Below are 16448 nucleotides of genomic sequence, written 5' to 3'. Positions count from 1 at the left end.
CCCTACAGTGCCAGATACATAAATGCCCCCACGGTGCCAGATACATAAATGCCCACACAGTGCCAGATATGCCCCCACAGTGCCAGATACATCAATGCCCCCCACAGTGCCAGATTCATTAATGCCCCCAGTGCCAGATATGCCCCCACAGTGCCAGATAGATTAATTACCCCTCAGTGCCAGATATGCCCCCACAGTGCCAGATACATTAATGCCCCCCACAGTGCCAGATACATAAATGCCCCCACGGTGCCAGATACATAAATGCCCACACAGTGCCAGATATGCCCCCACAGTGCCAGATACATCAATGCCCCCCACAGTGCCAGATTCATTAATGCCCCCAGTGCCAGATATGCCCCCACAGTGCCAGATAGATTAATTACCCCTCAGTGCCAGATATGCCCCCACAGTGCCAGATACATTAAAGCCCCCCACAGTGCCAGATACATTAATTCCCCCCAGTGCCAGATACATTAATGTCCCCCACAGTGCCAGATACATTAATGCCCCCACAGTGCCAGATACATTAATTCCCCCCAGTGCCAGATACATTAATGCCCCCATAGTGCCAGATACATTAATGCCCCCACAGTGCCACAGATGCCACCAGAGTACCTGCTGTGCCGGCGATGAGGGAGGGGGAGTGCTGCTGTAGGTGGTCCTATCCTAAAGTGATCTATGCGCGCTGTGCGGCGCCGGTGTCTGGCATCAGACGCAGGCGCCTCACAGCGCGCACAGATCACTTTAGCATAGGACAGGGCCGGCTCCAACATGGCGGCACCAGCGTGCGGCACCCTTTAAGGGTGGCGCCCTGCGCGGGCGCTCGAGTCTAACATGCCGTGACCCCCCAGGGTGCTGCAAGTTGGGAGTCCAGTACCAAATAAAATTAATAATGGTCAATATGATAGGCAAAATCAGACCTTGTGACTGCCAATCATAAAACATGTGGGCCAACAAAAGCACAACCATCACATAACTGAAACTAAGGATGATAGGTAAGTATAATTTATTTAATTTTATATTTTTTTCTACATGTCTCAATAAGAAACGTTTGGCCTAGGGGTGTCTTTAAAAAATGTTGATACTCTAGGGCGCCATGATTCAAGAAAGGTTGGGAATTATAGCATACCTCCCTACTGTCTCCATTCCAGTAGGACATTCCCGCTATTCATATGCTGTCCTGCTGTCCCACAGACGGGCTGCAGTGTCCTGTGGGCTGGGGGAAAGTTGGGGAGCCTTTGATCACCGCTGCTCTGCAAAGCAGCGAGTGATCCCTGAATAGATGCCATGCGCACCTGCATGGCATCTAAACAGTGCAGGGAGGTGAGCTTGGGGGTCTGCCCAGCAGCTTGGGGAGCGCTCATCATGTCCTCAAAGTGCAGGAAATGGGGGGACATGCTGCAAGGCCACGCCCACCTAAGACCACACTCTAATCGAGTTGAGGCCACGCCCCTTTCCGGGCATGAGGGTCCAGAATTGAAATTATTGAAAGTTGGGAGGTATACTATAGTGATAAGGTAAATAATGGGAAGACCTTTTGAGGTAAGTAGGACAAAAGCTAAGGTGTCTCTTGGGGTATGCATCATTTTCTATTGTGATCATGCAAATGCACTAAAATAACATTAATAAAGCTCCTTAATCTGTTGAATTGTATTAAAGGAAATACCACACAAGCAAAACCCTTCAATGTCACAGCCCCAGGTTCTGGAAATGGCCATAGGGCCTAATTCAGACCTGATCGCTGCTGTGCGTTTTCGCACATCAGGTCTGAACTACACAGTGCGCCGGTACTGGCATGCCAGACAGCCGATGGTCATCTCAGCCCAGCGATCGCCTCTGCCTGATTGACAGGAAGAGGTGGTCGCTGGGTGGGAGGGGGCAGGCCGGCGGAGTTTGTCAGCCATTTTGGAGGCATGGTCCGGGCAACACAGGCATGCCCAAATCGTGCGGGGGGGGGGGGGGGGGGGGGCGGGCAGCGGCGTCTGCGTGACGTCACACGCAGCTGCTGTGACCCATGAAGCGTCAAGTAGCTCCCCTGCTGCACTGGTAGGGAGCTACTCCTCAGGTACAAAAGCATCGTCGCTGTGCGATGGTTTTGTACCTGTACGGGGGGAAGGCATAGCCAGACATGCGGGGCGGACTAGCCCCTACATATAAAACATATGCTAAATGAATTATAGATGGCTGTGAAATCGCCAAAATACCCGTCATTTCTATTTTGTAGTTCTCCTATGTAGTATTATTATTCTCTCGATTTTGTAAAACTTACTAAATACACTGTGTTTATTTCCTGACCTCTGTTTGCTGTGCGTTGTCAACATCAGGCAGACTTGTTTCATTTTGATGCCCTTGGATACAACACGAAGGGCCTGATTCCGTGGCGGATGAATAACGCATGCACGGCTGTGACTTTTTGCGTCGTGGCAGCGGTGTTAATATGCAAATATTAGTTTCAGCCTTCCCATTGAATATTAGCGTGCGCCGACTGTGCAAGCTCCAGTACGTCCACTTTTAGTACCCGTGGACAGAGCAACTCCACTGATGGCTCGATGCACTCTGCCATCAGTGTCTCCAGCGTCAGCGGGCAGCATGATGTAAGCAGACACCGGTAAGATGACAGCAGAGCAGCCAGTAGATATCAGGGGCTGGCGGGCGCCCTGTGCGATTACACGGCTAGAGACGGCCCTGCCGCATACACTGACATGCCTGCATCACTCCTCTAAGATGCCCATGAAACAGTCTTTATGCGCATTCACTTAATGCCACCTCAAAGTCACTGCCCAGGAACTCAGATGGTTTTGCGCCAGTGACTCTTTATCCTACAGCTACTTTGCGTACACTCGGAGGAATGCGCCGTTGGGGTTTTAAGGACTGTTCACATAAAAATCACTCAAGAGCACCAACATCGGCATTACCCCCACCTCTGAATGCGGCCTGATGTGGGTCTTAGTAGAGATTACAGGCGGTGGGAACCTCGAGTGTGAATGGTTTGTGATAGTTGATAAATAATTACTGTACGTTATAGCACCAAAAACTAAAATCATGGTGGCATTCTGGGTGTGGTATGTTAGATAGAGTAGACTTAGGTCGACAGTGTCTAGGTTGACCACTATTGGTCGACAGTAAGTAGGTCAACATGGCTTCTAGGTCGACAGGGACTCTAGGTCGACATGAAAAAGGGTCGACATGAGTTTAAAAAAGAAAACCAATTTCTTTGTAGAGTGACCGGGAACACCATTTAGTGCACAGTGTCCCTTTGCATGCTTCGGGCAAGGCGCCTGGCTCCGCTACCACTGCGCTAGTCACAGGTTACCGTTCCCAATTGTAGTCCACGTGAATCGTCATGAATAAGTTCAAAAAATAAAATAAAAAATGTGAAAAGCTCACGTCGACCTTTTGTCATGTCAACCTAGTACATGTCAACCTAGAGTCCCCGTCGACCTACTTACTGTCGACCAATAGTAGTCGACCTAGACATTGTCGACCTAAGTCTTGTTGACCTAGAGACCGGATCCCGGCAGTCTATCGGAGACACAAGGGCTGATACTGAGTCCCACTCATTGGCGTCTGTGTCTGCGTCTTTTGCCGGTCGCACATCTGCACCCACTACAGTACACAATTGCAACATTGCCATAACACGTCCATAACACGGCCCATCTCCGTGTGTCCGCGTAGCCACTTCCCTGTCACCGCCTGGAATGACCAATCCATTCTGAAGACATTTCTGAGATTGTGCGTCTTAACCACAATGACAACTCTGTGCGTACAGTCTCTGGACGCAAGTGCGTCCGACATCGGCAGTACAGCGGACTCAGAATCAGCCCCATAGGGCGCAGTAACACACTTGTGATACCCATTGCTCTTCTGCAAAAATCTTTGCTTGCCCGGGACCTGTTTTTTTGGGCCCCTTCAGCTCCACACCCATCCCAGTGTCTTCAGCACCATCCCCCTATGTCTCTCTAGCCTCATTCCCCTGTCTTTCCATCAAAACCAGCCTTACCCCCCTTGACCCCCTCTGTGTCTGTTTATCCATCCCCTCTCTGTTATTGTGACTCTCCCACTCCATCACTTTGTCTCTCCAGCACCAGCATACTTCAGACTTTTAAATTGCCCAAATTTATCAAGCCTTGGAGAGTGAGAGTGCACGGTGATAAAGTACCAACCAATCAGCTCCTAACTGTCATTTTGCAAACACAGCCTGTTACATGGTAGTTAGGAGCTGATTGGCTGGTACTTTATCTCCGTGCAATTTATTACTCTCCAAGGCTTGATAAATCTACATGTACTATGTACTGAGCTGGACTGAGGGGGTGCATAGGGACAGAGGCGTAACTCTGGGAGGCAATGGAGTCATCTGCCGCCGGGTTCCTGCTCTGAAGGGGGGCACCTTTCCTCCCATTCTGTGACACCATTGAATTAAGTTAGTTGATATCTGCTGCTATCTCTTAATTGGCCGACTTCCTCACTGGTCCCTGCACCTTACAAGTCACACCCTTTTTATTATACTGTAGATACAAATTTTACAAGTGTCATACCCAGGACTAGAAACCACGACCTATTACACTGGAAGCAGTCACCTTACTGATGAAGCTATTTGCTCCTGTATAGGAGGCATGAGAATTCTAACTATATGAAGATACTGCTCTGACAATTACACGTAACTTCATATAGTTAGAATTCTCATGCTTCCTATACAGGAGCAAATAGTTCCATCATTAAAGTGTCTGCTGTCGGTGTAACAGGTCGTGGGTTCTAATCTCGGGTATGACTGCTAAGAAATGTGTGATTTAAAATGAAAGACAATTAAATGTATATATACAGTATATACATTCTTTTTTTAGAACACTCCATACATACAAACACACACACACACACACACACACACACACACACACACACACACACACACACACACACACACACACACACACATATATTTATCTAAATATATGGGGGGCACCAATATTTATCTTATCTCCGGGCAACTGGGGCGAATTTATGCCACTGCATAGGGGGTACATGCCCTTTGCCCCCCTCCGCTCAAAAGGAACCCCCCAACCATTATATCGCTGTCGAGCTGCTTTTCCAACTGTTATACTGCCAATCCGGTTAACATGATATAAGTAGCATGTTAAACTTGTCAACAAACCAGCCCCTGCATTGCGGTGTCGATGTAGCGCCTTTCAATCTCATGTCCCATCCCCCGGAGAGCGTCTAGGCTTTGATACAGCACATGAGAGGAGCCTGCAGTTTATTATAGATGTACACATAGGATACAGTAAATCGTTATAATGGGAAACCAACATTTTTCCACTATCAACCTTTCTTCCATACTGAAAAAGCTCATAAATCATAAGTAATATTATTCTGAATCAATATGTCCTCTCCCGATTGCTTTCTTTGCTCATAATGTCACTGAGTGATCGTTTCCAGTCCAAACTTCTGCTACAGTATGTTACGTGACTCTTGGCAGGGGAGCCTACAGGCTGTGTAGTTTGGACTGCGTGACTCCTCTGTGAGAAGATGGCTGCTAGATCATGCTGTGATATTGCTGCCCGGAGACGGAAGGAAGGGGGATGCAAATGATATATTCCAAGATACATATATCAACGACAGGCCAACGGATAGCAGATGTGCTTTCAGATAAACGTACTTATGCTTATCTACTGTATGTTAATGCAGATCACACTGTCTCTCCGAGCAGTGTTCCCAATATCATTGATGTCTGTGAACACAAAAAAAGTGCTTAAAAACAGTAACGCATAATGTAGTATACACAGTACAATTATATTTATTAAGAAGTTTATCATTGTCAAAATTAATTAAATATATTATCTGGGTAACTGAATCATTGGTGGAAAGAATAACTTTCAGGTCATGTACCTTGAATGTTCAAAGATCCAGGAAACGGAAGTGACGTGCCAGTCAGGTGGTGGTAACAATAAGACAATGTATGGGAGACCTTCCTACGCGTTTCATCAGCTACTTCATCAAGGGCCTCAGAATACCTATGAATGTAGTGCATAAAGTTGGGTTGTATAACTTTAAAATGTTAAATAAGATATCCCCAGTTCATTCTAACACATAATTAGTTCCTTTTCTGTCATGCAATTACATATAATAATTAATATATTTTCTCTGACGTCCTAAGTGGATGCTGGGGACTCCGTCAGGACCATGGGGAATAGCGGCTCCGCAGGAGACAGGGCACAAAAGTAAAAGCTTTAGGATCAGGTGGTGTGCACTGGCTCCTCCCCCCATGACCCCCCTCCAAGCCTCAGTTAGGTTTTTGTGCCCGGCCGAGAAGGGTGCAATCTAGGTGGCTCTCCTAAAGAGCTGCTTAGAGTAAAAGTTTTATTAGGTTTTTTATTTTCAGTGAGTCCTGCTGGCAACAGGCTCACTGCAACGAGGGACTTAGGGGAGAAGAAGTGAACTCACCTGCGTGCAGGATGGATTGGCTTCTTAGGCTACTGGACACTAGCTCCAGAGGGACGATCACAGGTACAGCCTGGATGGGTCACCGGAGCCGCGCCGCCGACCCCCTTGCAGATGCTGAAGAGAGAAGAGGTCCAGAAATCGGCGGCTGAAGACTTCTCAGTCTTCATGAGGTAGCGCACAGCACTGCAGCTGTGCGCCATTGCTCTCAGCACACTTCACACCAACGGTCACTGAGGGTGCAGGGCGCTGGGGGGGGCGCCCTGGGCAGCAATGAAAGTACCTATACTGGCTAAAAATACATCACATATAGCCTCTGGGGCTATATGGATGTATTTAACCCCTGCCAGGTTGTCAGAAAAACGGGAGAAGAAGCCCGCCGAAAAGGGGGCGGGGCCTATTCTCCTCAGCACACAGCGCCATTTTCCCTCACAGAACTGCTGGTGGGAAGGCTCCCAGGCTCTCCCCTGCACTGCACTACAGAAACAGGGTTAAAACAGAGAGGGGGGGCACTTATTTGGCGATATGATTATATATTAAGATGCTATAAGGGAAAACACTTATATAAAGGTTGTCCCTGTATAATTATAGCGTTTTGGTGTGTGCTGGCAAACTCTCCCTCTGTCTCCCCAAAGGGCTAGTGGGGTCCTGTCCTCTATCAGAGCATTCCCTGTGTGTGTGCTGTGTGTCGGTACGTGTGTCGACATGTATGAGGACGATGTTGGTGAGGAGGCGGAGCAATTGCCTGTAATGGTGATGTCACTCTCTAGGGAGTCGACACCGGAATGGATGGCTTATTTAGGGAATTACGTGATAATGTCAACACGCTGCAAGGTCGGTTGACGACATGAGACGGCCGGCAAACAAATTAGTACCTGTCCAGGCGTCTCAAACACCGTCAGGGGGTTTAAAACGCCCATTTACCTCAGTCGGTCGACACGGACACTGACTCCAGTGTCGACGGTGAAGAAACAAACGTATTTTCCTTTAGGGCCACACGTTACATGTTAAGGGCAATGAAGGAGGTGTTACATATTTCTGATACTACAAGTACCACAAAAAAGGGTATTATGTGGGGTGTGAAAAAACTACCTGTAGTTTTTCCTGAATCAGATAAATTAAATTAAGTGTGTGATGATGCGTGGGTTTCCCCCGATAGAAAATTATTGGCGGTATACCTTTTCCCGCCAGAAGTTAGGGCGCGTTGGGAAACACCCCTTAGGGTGGATAAGGCGCTCACACGCTTATCACAAGTGGCGTTACCGTCTCCAGATACGGCCGCCCTCAAGGAGCCAGCTGATAGGAGGCTGGAAAATATCCTAAAAAGTATATACACACATACTGGTGTTATACTGCGACCAACGATCGCCTCAGCCTGGATGTGCAGCGCTGGGGTGACTTGGTCGGATTCCCTGACTGAAAATATTGATACCCTTGACAGGGACAGTATTTTATTGACTATAGAGCATTTAAAGGATGCATTTCTATATATGCGAGATGCACAGAGGGATATTTGCACTCTGGCATCAAGAGTAAGTGCGATGTCCATATCTGCCAGAAGATGTTTATGGACACGACAGTGGTCAGGTAATGCAGATTCCAAACGGCACATGGAAGTATTGCCGTATAAAGGGGAGGAGTTATTTGGGGTCGGTCCATCGGACCTGGTGGCCACGGCAACAGCTGGAAAATCCACCTTTTTTACCCCAAGTCACATCTCAGCAGAAAAAGACACCGTCTTTTCAGCCTCAGTCCTTTCGTCCCCATAAGGGCAAGCGGGCAAAAGGCCAGTCATATCTGCCCAGGGATAGAGGAAAGGGAAGAAGACTGCAGCAGGCAGCCCATTCCCAGGAACAGAAGCCCTCCACCGCTTCTACCAAGTCCTCAGCATGACGCTGGGGCCGTACAAGCGGACTCAGGTGCGGTGGGGGGTCGTCTCAAGAGTTTCAGCACGCAGTGGGCTCACTCGCAAGTGGACCCCTGGAGCCTACAAGTAGTATCCCAGGGGTACAGATTGGAAATTCGAGACGTCTCCCCCTCGCAGGTTCCTGAAGTCTGCTTTACCAACGTCTCCCTCCGACAGGGAGGCAGTATTGGAAACAATTCACAAGCTGTATTCCCAGCAGGTGATAATCAAAGTACCCCTCCTACAACAAGGAAAGGGGTATTATTCCACACTATATTGTGGTACTGAAGCCAGACGGCTCGGTGAGACCTATTCTAAATCTGAAATATTTGAACACTTACATACAAAGGTTCAAATCAAGATGGAGTCACTCAGAGCAGTGATAGCGAACCAGGAAGAAGGGGACTATATGGTGTCCCTGGACATCAGGGATGCTTACCTCCATGTCCCAATTTGCCCTTCTCACCAAGGGTACCTCAGGTTCGTGGTACAGAACTGTCACTATCAGTTTCAGACGCTGCCGTTTGGATTGTCCACGGCACCCCGGGTCTTTACCAAGGTAATGGCCGAAATGATGATTCTTCTTCAAAGAAAATGGACGATCTCCTGATAAGGGCAAGGTCCAGAGAACAGTTGGAGGTCGGAGTAGCACTATCTCAAGTAGTTCTACGACAGCACGGGTGGATTCTAAATATTCCAAAATCGCAGCTGTTTCCGACGACACGTCTGCTGTTCCTAGGGATGATTCTGGACACAGTCCAGAAAAGGGTGTTTCTCCCGGAGAAGAAAGCCAGGGAGTTATCCGAGCTAGTCAGGAACCTCCTAAAACCAGGAAAAGTGTCAGTGCATCATTGCACAAGGGTCCTGGGAAAAATGGTGGCTTCTTACGAAGCGATTCCATTCGGCAGATTTCACGCAAGAACTTTTCAGTGGGATCTGCTGGAAAAATGGTCCGGATCGCATCTTCAGATGCATCAGCGGATAACCCTGTCTCCAAGGACAAGGGTGTTTCTTCTGCGGTGGCTGCAGAGTGCTCATCTATTAAAGGGCCGCAGATTCGGCATTCAGGACTGGGTCCTGGTGACCACGGATGCCAGCCTGAGAGGCTGGGGAGCAGTCACACAGGGAAAAAATTTCCAGGGAGTGTGATATAGTCTGGAGACTTCTCTCCACATAAATATACTGGAGCTAAGGGCAATTTACAATGCTCTAAGCTTAGCAAGACCTCTGCTTCAAGGTCAGCCGGTATTGATCCAGTGGGACAACATCACGGCAGTCGCCCACGTAAACAGACAGGGCGGCACAAGAAGCAGGAGGGCAATGGCAGAAACTGCAAGGATTCTTCGCTGGGCGGAAAATCATGTGATAACACTGTCAGCAGTGTTCATTCCGGGAGTGGACAACTGGGAAGCAGACTTCCTCAGCAGGCACGACCTCCACCCGGGAGAGTGGGGACTTCATCGGGAAGTCTTCCACATGATTGTGAACCGTTGGGAAAGACCAAAGGTGGACATGATGGCGTCCCGCCTGAACAAAAAACTGGACAGGTATTGCGCCAGGTCAAGAGACCCTCAGGCAATAGCTGTGGACGTTCTGGTAACACCGTGGGTGTACCAGTCGGTGTATGTGTTCCCTCCTCTGCTTCTCATACCCAAGGTACTGAGAATTATAAGACGTAGAGGAGTAAGAACTATACTCGTGGCTCCGGATTGGCCAAGAAGGACTTGTTACCCGGAACTTCAAGAAATGCTCACAGAGGACTCATGGCCTCTGCCGCTAAGAAGGGACTTGCTTCAGCAAGTACTATGTCTGTTCCAAGACTTACCGCGGCTGCGTTTGACGGCATGGCGGTGGAACGCCGGATCCTAAGGGAAAAAGGCATTCCGGAAGAGGTCATTCCTACCCTGGTCAAAGCCAGGAAGGAGGTGACAAATTTCGGCCCTGTCAATTTTCTTCCAGAAAAAATTGGCTTCAGTTCCTGAAGTCCAGAAGTTTGTCAAGGGAGTACTGCATATACAACCCCCTTTTGTGCCTCCAGTGGCACTGTGGGATCTCAACGTAGTTCTGGGATTCCTCAAATCACATTGGTTTAAACCGCTCAAATCTGTGGATTTGAAATATCTCACATGGAAAGTGACCATGCTGTTGGCCCTGGCCGAGGCCAGGCGAGTGTCAGAATTGGCGGCTTTGTCTCACAAAGCCCATATCTGATTGTCCATTCGGACAGGGCAGAGCTGCGGACTCGTCCCCAGTTTCTCCCTAAGGTGGTGTCAGCGTTTCACCTGCACCAGCTTATTGTGGTACCTGCGGCTACTAGGGACTTGGAGGACTCCAAGTTGCTAGATGTTGTCAGGGCCCTGAAAATATAGGTTCCAGGACGGCTGGAGTCAGGAAAACTGACTTGCTGTTATCCTGTAGGCACCCAAAAAAAACTGGGTGCTCTTGCTTCTAAGCAGACGATTGCTAGTTGGATGTGTAGTACAATTCAGCTTGCACATTCTGTGGCAGGCCTGCCACAGCCAAAATATGTAAATGCCCATTCCACAAGGAAGGTGGGCTCATCTTGGGCGGCTGCCCGAGGGGTCTCGGCTTTACAACTTTGCCGAGCTGCTACTTGGTCAGGGGCACACCCTGGCTGAGGAGGACCTGGAGTTCTCTCATTTGGTGCTGCAGAGTCATCCGCACTCTCCCGCCCGTTTGGGAGCTTTGGTATAATCCCCATGGTCCTGACGGAGTCCCCAGCATCCACTTAGGACGTCAGAGAAAATAAGAATTTACTTACCGATAATTCTATTTCTCGTAGTCCGTAGTGGATGCTGGGCGCCCATCCCAAGTGCGGATTGTCTGCAATACTTGTACATAGTTATTGTTACAAAAATCGGGTTATTATTGTTGTGAGCCATCTTTTCAGAGGCTCCGCTGTTATCATGCTGTTAACTGGGTTCAGATCACAGGTTGTACAGTGTGATTGGTGTGGCTGGTATGAGTCTTACCTGGGATTCAAAATCCTTCCTTATTGTGTACGCTCGTCCGGGCACAGTATCCTAACTGAGGCTTGGAGGGGGGTCATGGGGGGAGGAGCCAGTGCACACCACCTGATCCTAAAGCTTTTACTTTTGTGCCCTGTCTCCTGCGGAGCCGCTATTCCCCATGGTCCTGACGGAGTCCCCAGCATCCACTACGGACTACGAGAAATAGAATTATCGGTAAGTAAATTCTTATTATAAGCTTGTGGGCAGGGCTCTTCTACCATATTGTCTGTATGTTCTTAATAGGGCCGTCCATAGGCATGGGGGTGCGGGGGATTCATACAGCACAATATGGATGGGGGTGCGGGGGATTCATACAGCACAATGTGGATGGGGGTGGGGGTCACAGCACAGCACAGTGTGGATGGGGGGTTGGAGGGGCAGGGCACAGTACAATGTGGGATGGGGTGGAGAGCACAGTACAATACAATGTGGGATGGGGGAGGAGGACAGAACAGTACAATGTGAGATGGGAGCACCGCACAGAATATGGGATGGGGGCACAGCACAACATGGGATGGGAGGAGCACAGCACAGTACAATGTGGAATCGGGGAGCCACAGCTCAATGTGGTATTGGGAGGGGAGAGTACAGCACAGTATGGGATGGGGGGTGCACAGCACATTACACTGTGGGATGGGGGAGGAGCACAGCACAGTACAATGTGAGATGGGAGCACAGAATATGGGATGGGGTCACAGCACAACATGGGATGGGAGGAGCACAGCACAGTACAATGTATGATGGGAGAGAGCACAGCACATTAACAGTATGGAATTGAGGATGCACAGCTCAATGTGGGATTGGGAGGGGAGAGTACAACACAGTACAATGTGGCTGTGGGAAGTACAGTACACTGTGGGATGGGGATGAGCACAGCAGTGTTCTTGTGAGATGGGAGCATAGCACTGTACAATGTGGGATGGGGGGCGCAGCACAGTACAATGTGGGATGTGGGGAGAGCACAGCACAGTACAATGTGGGATGTGGGGAGAGCACAGCACAGTACAATGTGGGATGTGGGGAGAGCACAGCACAGTACAATGTGGAATGGGGAGACACAGCTCAATGTGGGATTGGGAGGGGAGAGCACAGCACAGTACAATGTGGGATTGGGAGGGGAGAGCACAGCACAGTACAATGTGGGATTGGGAGGGGAGAGCACAGCACAGTACAATGTGGGATTAAGAGGGGAGAGCACAGCACAGTACAATGTGGGATTGGGAGGGGAGAGCACAGCACAGTACAATGTGGGATTAAGAGGGGAGAGCACAGCACAGTACAATGTGGGATGTGGGGAGAGCACAGCACAGTACAATGTGGGATTGAGAGGGGAGAGCACAGCACAGTACAATGTGGGATTGGAAGGGGAGAGCACAGCACAGTACAATGTGGGATTGAGAGGGGAGAGCACAGCACAGCTCAATGTGGGATTGGGAGGGGAGAGCACAGCACAGTACAATGTGGGATTGGAAGGGGAGAGCACAGCACAGTACAATGTGGGATTGAGAGGGGAGAGCACAGCACAGTACAATGTGGGATTGAGAGGGGAGAGCACAGTACAATGTGGGATTGAGAGGGGAGAGCACAGCACAGTACAATGTGGGATTGAGAGGGGAGAGCACAGCACAGTACAATGTGGGATTGAGAGGGGAGAGCACAGTACAATGTGGGATTGAGAGGGGAGAGCACAGCACAGTACAATGTGGGATTGAGAGGGGAGAGCACAGCACAGTACAATATGGGATTGAGAGGGGAGAGCACAGCACAGTACAATGTGGGATTGAGAGGGGAGAGCACAGCACAGTACAATATGGGATTGGGAGGGGAGAGCACAGCACAGTACAATGTGGGATTAAGAGGGGAGAGCACAGCACAGTACAATGTGGGATTAAGAGGGGAGAGCACAGCACAGTACAATGTGGGATTGAGAGGGGAGAGCACAGCACAGTACAATGTGGGATTGAGGGGAGAGCACAGCACTGTACAATGTGGGATTGGGAGGGGAGAGCACAGCACTGTACAATGTGGGATTGGGAGGGGAGAGCACAGCACTGTACAATGTGGGATTGAGAGGGGAGAGCACAGCACAGTACAATATGGGATTGGGAGGGGAGAGCACAGCACAGTACAATGTGGGATTGGAAGGGGAGAGCACAGCACAGTACAATGTGGGATTGAGAGGGGAGAGCACAGCACAGTACAATGTGGGATTGGGAGGGGAGAGCACAGCACAGTACAATGTGGGATTGGGAGGGGAGAGCACAGCACAGTACAATGTGGTATTGGGAGGGGAGAGCACAGCACAGTACAATGTGGGATTGGGAGGGGAGAGCACAGCACAGTACAATGTGGGATTGGGAGGGGAGAGCACAGTACAATATGGGAAGGGGGAAGCACATCACAATGTGGGATAGGAGGAGCACTGCAAAGTACAATGTGGGATGGGGGAAGCACAGCACGGTACTGTTTTGTTCATATGTTTGTAAATCCAGTCATCAGGACACAGAGACATGTGAGGTCACTGCTGTGCTGTTTATTCCCTCACCAACTCCAGGCACACTGGACCACCCACTTCCCAGCATCCCCCTGCTCCCAGGGACCATCACTGAAGATTCAGGCTTACACAGATTTGTAAGGGAGTGTCTACAAATATAAGCATTCTAATACACTAACATCACATCCTCTTTTCTTTAAAGATAAGCCCTGTACGTTTCAATGCAACAATTAACAACGTCATATTAAGAACATCATCTAACACGTTTCAATTAGTCTCTCAGGTCTGCGTATTTCCCTTTTGGGTCTTTCATACACAGTCTCCGTTTCATCGACCATATTGGACCTTTCTAGAATCGTGGTTTGTTCACCATTATCAGGATCATCATACATGTCAGATGAAGGGTATTCTTCAGTCATGTTGTCTCATTATGGTTAGGTTGAGATCTTTCTGTAAATCCACCTGATTTCTTCTTACTTCCGTTCCACGCTCTGTACGTATAGTATAGGATCTTGGTGCTACTTGTGCTTGCACAATACTTTTCTGCACCCAAATACCTTTCTCATGATCTCTGAGACGGACTTGGTCACCTGATTTTAGATCAGATAAGCGTTTTGCTCGCCTGTCATGGAACAGTTTCTGTTTCGCCTGTTGACGTTCTTTACTCAGTCTGACCAACGCTGAGTTATGTGTATTAAGCCGTTCATCATGTATCGGGAGATTTGCTCTAATCCTCCTTCCCATCAGCATTTGTGCAGGAGAAAGTCCATTCTGTAAAGGTGTACTGTGGTAGATTAAAAGACTTTTGTAGAAATCTTCTTTACCTTCTTGAGCTTTTTTCATGAGACTCTTTACAGTTTTTACTGAACTTTCCACCAACCCATTTGAGCGTGGATAGTGGGGACTTGACGTAGTATGGACAAATTCCCACTCATCAGCAAATTGTCTAAATTTAGCACTGGAAAACTGAGGACCATTGTCAGTGAACACTTCCATAGGAACACCGTGCCTTGCAAAGATTGACTTCATGCAATTGATTACGGCTTTACTAGTAGTTGTATGTAATGTCTTCACCTCAGGGTAGTTAGAGTAATAATCAGTCAAGACAATGTACGTTTTCCCATTACAATCAAACAAATCTGCGCCAACTTTCTGGTACGGTCTCTCTGGCACTGTGTGAGGACTCAGTGGGTCGACTTGTTGTTTCGGTCTATACGTAAGACATAATTCACATGTAGCTGTAGTCTGTGCTATGTCTTGGTTCATTCTTGGCCAATACATAACTTCACGTGCTCTCCGCTTACATTTTTCTTCTCCTAAGTGGCCTTCATGTATCTTGCACAGCATAGTTTTTCTTAGTCGTGCAGGTATGACAAACCTATTGCCTTTGTAAATAATACCATCGACAACTGTAAGGTCACTGCGGTACATCCAATAATCATGGATAGACAGCGGGCACGCATGTTTTTCTGCTGGCCAACCTTTCAGAATGATATCTTTCAACACTTTCATTGTGTCATCTGTCTGTTTCTTTCCTAATCTGTTCTTGTCTTGCAAGAGATACTGGTAGAGAAGCTACGATCAAATTAACATAGGCTTATATCTCTTCATCCATCAGACTTTTGGAACCTTCACTTTTGTCCACAGCACGAGAAAGTGTATCAGCAATGTACATGTATTTGCCGGGACAGTACAGCAAGTGTACATCATATTTCTGTAGTCTGATAAGCATTCGTTGAATTCTCATGGGACAGTCATGTAATGGTTTAGTCATGATAGCTACCAATGGCTTGTGGTCAGTTTCCACTGTAAATGTTTGACCATACACAAACTGATGAAATCGCTCACATGCATATGTGATCGCTAGAAGTTCTTTTACTATCTGAGCATACCTTGTTTCAGCACTTGTCAGTGCTCTTGATGCATAGATTACTGGTTGCCATGTATCCTCATGTTCTTGTAACAGCACTGAGCCTAGGCCAAATTGCGAAGCATCTGCTGAAATTCTTATTTTCGCAGGATCAAAGAATTTTAGCACTGGTTGCTCTGTAATGATCTGTTTCAAGTTTTGCCAACTTTCTTCTTGTTCATGTGACCACATCCACTCGTTATCTTTGTCCAACAACCATCTAAGAGAGGCTGTTCGTTCAGAGAGTTGAGAAATAAACTTTCCTAAGTAAGTAATCATTCCTAGGAATCTTCTGACATCGTCTTTGTTGTTAGGACGTTGCATGTTCACTATGGCTGATATTTTCCTTGGGTCTGGTTTTACATCTTGATCCGAGATCACGTCGCCCATAAAGGTAAGTGTATTCACGCCAAATTCACATTTGTCCTTGTTTAGCTTTAGATTCACTTTCTTGACAAGTCTCATTACTTGTCTCCATCTAGAATCATGTTCTTCCTTTGTAGATCCCCAGACAATAATGTCATCCATCATTGTTTCAACACCTGGAATATGTTCAAAAATCATGTGTATCTTTTTGTGATATACTTCTGGAGCAGACAAAATTCCATATGGTAGTCTAAGAAATCTGTATCGACCTTCTGGTGTATTAAATGTACAAAGCTTTGAGCT

At 48.1% G+C, this 16448-nt stretch overlaps 1 protein-coding gene and 1 long non-coding RNA gene across 2 annotated transcripts in view; one reads left to right on the top strand and one right to left on the bottom strand.

The window, feature by feature from the left end:
- The first annotated feature begins 2495 nt into the window (after positions 1-2495).
- ARSI (arylsulfatase family member I) overlaps positions 2496-16448 on the top strand; it is a 35424-nt gene continuing 21471 nt past the window's right edge. The window contains exon 1 of the mRNA XM_063928637.1: positions 2496-2611. The gene's annotated coding sequence lies outside the window, so the exon portion shown is untranslated. The remainder of the gene's footprint in view (positions 2612-16448) is intronic.
- LOC134933432 (uncharacterized) overlaps positions 5163-16448 on the bottom strand; it is a 52631-nt gene continuing 41345 nt past the window's right edge. The window contains exons 2-3 of the long non-coding RNA XR_010179701.1: positions 5887-6011; positions 5163-5728 (exon numbers count right to left, since the gene is read on the bottom strand). This is a non-coding gene — a long non-coding RNA (uncharacterized LOC134933432). The remainder of the gene's footprint in view (positions 5729-5886; positions 6012-16448) is intronic.

The sequence above is a fragment of the Pseudophryne corroboree genome, chromosome 6, assembly GCF_028390025.1.
Source record: "Pseudophryne corroboree isolate aPseCor3 chromosome 6, aPseCor3.hap2, whole genome shotgun sequence".
NCBI classification, from domain to species: Eukaryota; Metazoa; Chordata; class Amphibia; order Anura; family Myobatrachidae; genus Pseudophryne; species Pseudophryne corroboree.
Note: the sequence above shows the minus strand (reverse complement) of the source record. Positions and strands in the feature narration are given on the sequence as shown.